This window comes from Triturus cristatus, chromosome 9, assembly GCF_964204655.1.
Source record: "Triturus cristatus chromosome 9, aTriCri1.1, whole genome shotgun sequence".
NCBI lineage: Eukaryota > Metazoa > Chordata > Amphibia > Caudata > Salamandridae > Triturus > Triturus cristatus.
The window spans coordinates 673112807-673121937 of NC_140592.1; the positions used below are offsets into that span (position 1 = coordinate 673112807).

General features: G+C 64.2%; 1 pseudogene; it reads left to right on the forward strand.

Annotated features, from left to right (window-relative positions):
• Window positions 1-7222: 7222 nt before the first annotated feature.
• LOC146798471 (18S ribosomal RNA) lies at window positions 7223-8381 on the forward strand (annotated as a pseudogene).
• The last annotated feature ends 750 nt before the right edge of the window (window positions 8382-9131 follow it).

A 9131-nucleotide genomic window follows, 5' to 3' on the forward strand; every position in this document is an offset into this window, starting at 1 on the left:
AGGGCCTGTATGTTACTTATAGTTACCTCTGCAAAAACACATATTACCCAGGAGCTATAGCTCAGTGGCAAGTATTTTTGCCATTGGTGGCAAAAGCACTCACAGGACTGGGGTTCAATTCCTGCCAATGCTCTCAACACATCCTAAGGTGTTAACATTTCAAATTTCAAATAAAAGCGGCCACTCTTTTTGGGATGTGCGGCGCCCCAAAATTTCAAATCTTTTCCCTTGTGACCTCCCACCAACTCCCTTTTCCTCAACTAGGGGCAATAGAGAAAAAACCTTATCTTTCTTTATCAATGTGTTCATTCTTTGTCCTTTAAATTTGGTGTATTTTATAGGGCTGGGCGGACTTTGCGTAGCACAACTACGCAGAATTTTGAAAAAAAAATTGGAAAACGAGCGCACAACCTGAGGGACAGTGTGCCCGGGACAGGGGTCCCTCGTGCTTAGGCAGGCTCCCCGATCTCCCCAGCCTGGGTGGGTTGAGAAGCAGGGACCGGCCCCAGGCCTCCTGAGTTTTGGTCAGGGCCTGGGAGCCCACGTCCTGCGGCCAAGGGTCCCTGGTGCAGAGCTCCGGAGCCCTGCGAGGGAAGGCGGAAGCCCTACCGATATGGCTCGGCACGGGCAGATTGGAGTCCTTTCGGTCCCGGCCATCTGGTCGCACGTTTACCTCGGCCATCTGGTCGCACGCAAGGCTTTCCAATGGGGCGACCAGATGGCCGGGCTGCCCTGGAAGTCTCGATGGGGGCTCATTCGCCTCCTCGATCCCAGCCAGGGCTCCAGGAGTTCGGGTGCGTCCGGGCCTAGGGTCCCCTGACTGTCTCGGTGCGCACGGGTTCCCAGAAAGAGGGGTGGCTTTCTTCCGGATTAGTAGGGGCAGGGTATACCAGAACACCAACCCCCGGGCTGGTGGTTCTTTGCCAGGGACCAGATGGTCTATGCCCAGACAACACCTTCCCTCCCTCCGGGGGCTCCCTCCACCAGCCCCCGGCGTGGCAAAGTGCCCGGGACGGGCTCCATTGGTCCCGGGCAGTCCTCCCCCAAGCGTCCGGGCCCGAGAGCTCCGGTGGTCCTCCCCGTGCTTGAGGCCCAGCCGGGGTCCCCGAGCCCCCGGGAAGCTGAGCCCCCGAGCCCTGTGTGGGCAGGCGGGAGCCCTACCGTGAAAGCTCGGTGCGTGCAGATGGGAGTTCTTTCGGTCCCGGCCATCTGGTCGCACCTTTCCCCTCGGCCATCTGGTTGCACACAATGCTTTCCAATGGGGCGACTAGATGGCCGGGCCGGCCTGGAAGTCCTGATGCAGGCTCATTCGACTCCCCGAACCCAGCCAGGGCTCCAGGAGGTCGGGTGCCTCCACGCCTAGGGTCCCCTCCGTCACTCGGTGTGCACGGTTTACCAGAAAGGGAGGTAGCCTTCCGCCGGATTACTAGGGGCAGGGTATGCCGGGATGACCCTCCTGGGGATGGCGGTTCTCAGGCGGGGACCAGATGGGCTAGGCCCGGATGATACCTCCCCGGCGTCCGAGACTCCCTCCTCCAGCCCGCGGCGAGGCAAAGTGCCCAGGACGTGTTCCATGGGTCCCCGGGCGTCCGGGCCCCGGGAGCTCCTGCGGGCCTCCCAATGCCTGAGGCCCAGCGAGGGGTCTCCGAGCCCCCCCGAGCCCTGCAGCCCTGGAGCCCTGCAGCCCCTGAGCCCTGCAGCCCTGCAGCCCCGGAGCCCTGCAGCCCCTGAGCCCTGCAGCTCCCGTGCCCTGTAGCCCCCAAACCCTGCAGTCCCGTGCCCTGCAGCCACGAGCCCTGCAAGGGCAAGTGGGAGCCCTCCCGTGAAGGCTCGGGCAGGCAGATTGGCGTCATTTCGAATCTCGGCCATCTGGTCGCACCAATCACCTCGGCCATCTGTTCGCATGCAATGCTTTCCAATGGGGCGACCAGATGACAGGCCGGCCTGGAAGTCCCGATGAGGGCTTATTCGCCTCCCCGATCCCAGCCAGGGCTCCAGGAGGTCAGACGCCTCCGCCCCTAGGGTCCCCTCCATCACTCGGTTTGCACGGTTTACCAGAAAGGGGGGTAGCCTTCCTCCGGATTACTAGGGGCAGGGTATGCCGGGATGCCCCCCCCCCCCAGGGAAGGCGGTTCTCAGGCATGGACCAGATGGGCTAAGGCGGGATGACACCTCCCCGGCATCCGGGGCCCCCTCCTCCAGCCCGCGGCGAGGCAAAGTGCCCACGATGGGCTCCATGGGTCCCCGGGTGTCTGGCCCCGGGAGCTCCTGTGGGCTTCCCCATGCCTGAGGCCCAGCGTGGGGTCTCCGAGCCCCCCGAGCCCTACAGCCCCCGAGCCCTGCAGCCCCGGACTCCTGCAGCAAACGAGCCCTGCAGCCCTGGAGCCCTGCAGCCCTGGAGCCCCGGAGCCCTGCAGCCCCCGAGCCCTGCAGCTCCCAAGCCCTGCAGCTCCTGAGCCCTGCAGCCCCTGAGCCCTGCAGTCCCTGTGCACTGCAGCCCCCAATCCCTGCAAGGGCAGGCGGGAGCCCTCCCGCGAATGCTCCGGGCGGGCAGATTGGCGTCATTTCAGTCCCGGCCATCTCATGGCACCAATCACCTCGGCCATCTGGTCGCACGTAATGCTTTCCAATGGGGCGACCAGATGGCCGGGCCGGCCTGGAAGTCCCGATGAGGGCTCATTCGCCTCCCCGATCCCAGCCAGGGCTCCAGGAGGTCGGGCGCCTCTGCGCCTAGGGTCCCCTCCATCACTCAGTTTGCACGGTTTACCAGAAAGGGGGTGGCCTTCCTCCGGATTACTAGGGGCAGGGTATGCCGGGATGCCCCTCCCGGGGAAGGCGGTTCTCAGGCATGGACCAGATGGGCTAAGGCGGGACGACACCTCCCCGGCATCCGGGGCTCCCTCCTCCAGCCCGCGGCGAGGCAAAGTGCCCGGGATGGGCTCCATGGGTCCCTGGGTGTCCGGGCCCCGGGAGCTCCTGCGGGCCTCCCCATGCCTGAGGCCCAGCATGGGGTCTCCGAGCCCCCGAGCCCTGCAGCCCCCGAGCCCTGCAGCCCTGGAGCCCTGCAGCCCCGGAGCCCTGCAGCCCCCGAGCCCTGCAGCCCTGGAGCCCTGCAGCCCCGGAGCGCCGGAGCCCTGCAGCCCCCTGAGCCCTGCAGTGCCCGTGCCCTGTAGCCTCCGAGCCCTGCAAGGGCAGGCGGGAGCCTCCCACAAAGGCTCGGGCGGGCAGATTGGCGTCATTTCGGTCCCAGCCATCTGGTCACACGCAATGCTTTCCAATGGGGCGACCAGATGGCCGGGCCGGCCTGGAAGTCCTGATGAGGGCTTATTCGCCTCCCCGACCCCAGCCAGGGCTCCTGGAGGTCGGGCACCTCCGCACCTATGGTCCCCTCCATCACTCGGTTTGCACGGTTTACCAGAAAGGGGGGTAGCCTTCCTCCGGATTACTAGGGGCAGGGTATGCCGGTGTGCCCCTCCCGGGGATGGCAGTTCTCAAGTGGGGACCGGATGACACCTCCCCGGCGTCCGAGGCTCCCTCCTCCAGCCTGCGGCGAGGCACAGTGCCGGGACGGGTTCCATGGGTCCCCGGGCGTTTGGGCCTCGGGAGCTCCTGCGGGCCTCCCCATGCCTGAGGCCCAGCGTGGGGTCTCCAAGTCCCCCCGAGCCCTGCAACCCCCGAGCCCTGCAGCTCTGAGCCCTGCAGCCCCCGGAGCCCTGCAGCCCCGGAGCCCTGCAGCCCTTGAGCCCTGCAGCCCCGGAGCCCTGCAGCACCGAGTCCTGCAGCTCCCGAACCCTGCAGCCCCCGAGCCCTGCAGCCCCGAGCCCTGCAGCCCCCCGAGCCCTGCAGTCTCCGTGCCCTGCAACCTCCCGAGCCCTGCAAGGGCAGACGGGAGCCCTCCCATGAAGGCTTGGGGCAGGCAGATGGGGGCGTCCTTTCGGTCCTGGCCATCTGGTCGCACCTTTCCCCTCGGCTATCTGTTCTCACGCAATGTTTTCCAATGGGGCGACTATATGGCCGGGCTGCCCTGGAAGTCCCGATGAGGGCTCATTTGCCTGCCCGATCAAAGCCAGGGCTCCAGGAGGTCGGGCGCGTCCGCGACTAGGGTCCCCTTAGTCTTACGGTGCGCATAGGTTACCAGAAAGGGGAATAGCCTTCCTCCGGATTACTAGGGACAGGGTACTCTAGGACCCCTCTCGGCCTAGCGGTCCTCAGCTGGCAGCTGGAGGGGCCAGGATGCTGCCCCAGCCCTGGGTCCATCCCTGGGCCTGCCGCGTGGCAGGCTGCCATGGATGGGGTCGGCGGGACTGGGGAGCCTCCCTCTGCCGGGCTGAGTCCAGGGGCCCTGGAGAGGGCAGCCTCCCCACCCCGGGCTCCGTCCTCGGTCCTGCCGAGTGGCAGGGGGCCCGGGACGGAGTCCGGCAGGCCCGGGGATGCGTTCCTTTTGCCTTCGGACCTGGGAGCCCCGGCTGGGTCCAGGGGCCCCGCCGGGCCCCAGGTCGGGTGCTCTGGCCCTGGCCCCGGCCTGCCGCACTGCCAAATGCCCGGGACGAGGTTCCATTGTGCCTGGGGAGCCTCCCCTTGCTTGGCTGGGTTCAGGAGCTCCGGCCGGGGCCCCTGATGGCCCCTGGGAGGGCAACCTCCCCACCCCGGGCTCCGTCCTCAGTCCTGTCGCGTGGCAGAGTGGCCGGGACAGGGTGCGGCGGGCCCGGGAAGGCGTCCCCTGTGCCCCGGGCCTGGGAGCCTCAGCTGGGTCCTGGGGCCCCGCTGGGCCCCGGGTAGGGTGCTCTGGCCCTGGGCCCCGTCCCCCGGCCTGCCGCACTGTCAAAGGCCCGGGACGGGGTTCTGTTGTGTCTGGGGAGCCTTCCCTTGCTTGGCTGGGTTTAGGAGCTCCGGCCGGGGCCCCTGCCGCGTGGTAGGGTGCCCGGGGCGGGGTCCTGAGGGCCCGGGGAGGCGTCCCGTGTGCCTCCGGGCCTGGGAGCCCCGGCTGGGTCCAGGGGCCCTGCCAGGCCCCGGGTCAGGTGCCCCGGTCCTGGGCCCCGTCCCCCGGCCTGCTGCTCCACCAAGGGCCCAGGACAGGGGTCCATCGGTCCCGTGCAGGCCTCCCCTGCTTTTCAAGGTGTCCACGTGCCCCGGGTCGGAGGGCCCGTCGGGTCCCCCTCACAGCCTCCATGGTTGGGGCCCAGCTGGGTCCCTGGGCCTCCGGTCCCCTATGCCCCCGCGCCCGCTCACTCTTTCGTTGGGGGACAGAGTGACCAGATGGCTTCCCTTTCGTGCCCGGCCATCTGGTCGCACCGATCCCCTCGGCCATCTGGTCGTACCCAATGCTTTCCTATGGGGTGACTAGATGGCCGAGCTTCCCTGGAAGTCCCAATTAGGGTCCATTTGCCTCCCCGATCCCAGCGAGGGCTCCAGGAGGCCGTGTACATTCGCACCTTGGGTCCCCTCTGTCACCTCGTGTGCACGGATTACAAGAAAGAGGGGTAATTTTCCTCCAGATTACTAGGGAGAGGGTCAGTCAGACCATCCGTGAGGTCTGGCGATTCTGAAACAGGGGAAGGCAGAATCTGGGCCCACCCGCCGGGGCCCCCAGGGGCCCGGGTACGCACCTGCCTCTCAGCCCCTTCCCGATGATCCTTTTTCTCCGAGTTTGCTCAGTTAGACCTCCGTGAGGTCTGGCGATGCTGAGACGGGAAAGGCAGCACCCGCGCCCGCCCGCCAGGGCACACAGGGGCCCGGGTATACACCTGCCTCTTAGCCCCTTCCCGATGGTCCTTTTTCTCCGAGTTTGCTCAGTTAGACCTCCGTAAGGTCCGGCGATGCCAAGACGGGGGAAGGCAGCACCCGGGCCCGCCCGCTGGGGCCCCTAGGGGCCCGGGTACGCACCTGCCTCTCAGCCCCTTCCCGATGGTCCTTTTTCTCAGAGTTTGCTCAGTCAGACCTCAGTGAAGTCCGGTGATGTTGAGACGGGGGAAGGCAGCACCCGGTCCTGCCCGCCGGGGCCCCCAGGGGCCCGGGTATGCACCTGCCTCTCCGCCCCTTCCCGATGGTCCTTTTTCTCCGAGTTTGCTCAGTTAAACCTCCGTCAGGTTTGGCGATGCTGAGACGGGGAAGGCAGCACCCGGGCCCGTCCGCTGGGGGGCCCAGGTACGCACCTGCCTCTCAGTCCCATCCCGATGGTCCTTTTTCTCACAGTTTGCTCAGTCAGACCTCCGTGATGTCCGGTGATGCCGAGATGGGGAAGGCAGCACCCGGGCCTGCCCGCCGGGGCACCCCGGGGCCCGGGTATGCACCTGTCTCTCCGCCCCTTCTCGAAGGTCCTTTTTCTCCAAGTTTGCTCAGTTAGACCTACGTGAGGTTTGGCGATGCTGAGACAGGGAAGGCAGCACCCGGGCCCATCCGCTGGGGCCCCCAGGGACCCAGGTAGGCACCTGCCTCTCAGCCCCTTCCCGATGACCCTTTTTTTCTGAGTTTGCTCAGTTAGACCTCCTTGAGGTCCAGTGATGCTGAAACAGGGGAAAGTAGCACCTGGGCCTGCCTGCCGGGACCCCAGGGACCCGGTTACGTACCTGCCTCTCAGCCCCTTCCCAATGGTCCTTTTTCTCTGATTCTGCTTGCCCCGAGAGCAGGCAGGGACACTAAGCTAGCATACCCCCTGTGGAGGGTGGCCTGCCAGGGGATGCCCCAGCCGTACTCTGATCGATTGGGCACTCTCTGTCCGTTTAGGGATGGACTGCTTGGCCAGCCTCGGCTGTTGTTTCGAGCAAAGCGCTTCCACCCTGCATGGACCGTCCAAACCAAGGGCCTGTCGCCTGGTGGGAGACCCTACCCAGCAGAGCGAAGGCCGAGCGGCCCCGGCAGCTCATGCCCCCCAGGTGTTGGACCCGAGCGGGAGGGGTCGGGTGGCGCCAGGCCCTTGAATGCTGCTTCTCAGCAGGTCCGAAGGCCCCGCGCGCCATGCCGTCACCCCTCTCTACCCAGCACATTTCCACAGCAGCTCGGAACGACTGTTCCAAGGGGTGCCGCTGCCATCACGCTCCGGCACCCCTATGACTCGCTCAGGCTGCGCCTCGGCCTGCCTCTCCCTCCCGGGGGAGACGGCTGGGCCTGCCGGTGCCCATGCGACTGCACCTCTCCACACCCCTCCAGTGAGCCCTCCTGCCCAGGCAGGCTCCCGAGAGGGAGGGGTGCATGAAGGTTGCCCCACCCCGTCAGCAGATGCAGCTACCTGGTTGAGCCTGCCAGTAGCATATGCTTGTCTCAAAGATTAAGCCACGCAAGTGTAAGTACACACGGCCAGTACAGTGAAACTGCGAATGGCTCATTAAATCAGTTATGGTTCCTTTGATTGCTCCATCTGTTACTTGGATAACTGTGGTAATTCTAGAGCTAATACATACCGACAAGCGCTGACCTCCCGGGATGCGTGCATTTATCAGACCAAGACCAATCCGTGCTCGCCCGGCCGCTTTGGTGACTCTAGATAACCTTGGGCCGATCACACGTCCCTGTGATGGCGACGATACATTCGGATGTCTGCCATATCAACTTTCAATTGTATTTTCTGTGCCTACCATGGTGACCACGGTTAATGGGGAATCAGGGTTCGATTCCATAGAGGGAGCCTGAGAAACGGCTACCACATCCAAGGAAGGCAGCAGGCGAGCAAATTACCCACTCCCGACTCGGGGAGGTAGTGACGAAAAATAACAATATAGGACTCTTTCCAGGCCCTGTAATTGTAATGAGTACACTTTAAATCCTTTAACGAGGATCCATTGGAGGGCAAGTCTGGTACCAGCAGCCACGGTAATTCCAGCTCCAATAGTGTATATTAAAGTTGCTGCAGTTAAAAAGCTCGTAATTGGATCTTGGGATCAAGCTGGCGGTCCGCTGCGAGGTGAGCTACCGCCTGTCCCAGCCCCTGCCTCTCTGCGCCCCCTTGATGCTCTTGACTGAGTGTTCTGATGTCCGTAGCATTTACTTTGAAAAAATTAGAGTGTTACAAGTAGGCCAGTTGCCAGTTGGAATAGGACTCCAGTTCTATTTTGTTGGTTTTCGGAACTGGGGCGATGATTAAGAGGGACGGCCAGGGGCATTCATATTGTGCCGCTAGAGGTGAAATTCTTGGACCGGCACAAGATTAACCAATGCGGAAGCATTTCCCAAGAATGTTTTCATTAATCAAGAACACAAGTCGGAGGTTCAAAGACGATCAGATACTGTCATAGTTCTGACCATAAACGATGCCGACCAGAGGGGAAGCCTTGAACGGGGCGCCCGGGCCGTCTCGGACGGCGTCACCTTCCTCCCGCCTCTCCTGTGCCCGCAGGTGGGTGATCGTTTTCGAAAAGTTGCCTGTGACTCATGGCAGTGGATCACTCGGCTCGCGCGTCGATGAAGAACGCAGCTAGCTGCGAGAATTAGTGTGAATTGCAGGACACATTGATCATCGACACTAAGAATGCACCTTGCGGCCCCGGGTTCCTCCCGGGGCTACGCCTGTCTGAGGGTCGCTCGATCGTCAATCACCCCGGGGATTCCCCGGGACGCGGCTGGGTCCATCGCAGGGTTAGCTCCGCTTTCGCTTCGTCCCTCCACAAGTTCCGACCCCCGATTGCCCGTGACAGAGTCCCTCGCCGGGTCCTGCCGCGGAAGTGCGCCGCCGGCGCGCCTGGCCACGAGAATGGGTCTGGCGACCGTTCCGCCCCAGGCCCGTCCCGGGTGGCTGGCTGCGTGCAGCACGTGGCTGTCTGTGGTGTTCCACTGGCTGCCCGCGTGCACGTGCCTCGGGTGCCCACCTCCGCAGCCGGCTTCCCGGCGAGGGCAAAACCCCTGCAGATGCGATCTGGGGAAAGAGGGCACGCGCTGCTGGGACGCCAGGCCCCTGCTCTGGCAGGGGCCTGGCCTTCCCCGGCAACCCCCTTGACGCTCAGGCGTTATTCTTCCGACTACGACCTCAGATCCGACGTGGCGACCCGCTGAATTTAAGCATATTACTAAGTAGAGGAAAATAAACTAACCAGGATTCCCCCAGTAACGGCGAGTGAAGAGGGAAGATCTCAGCGCCGAATCCCCGCCCGGCGGCAGGCGCGGGAGATGTGGCTGATCGAGGCTCACCCCGCGGACAGTGT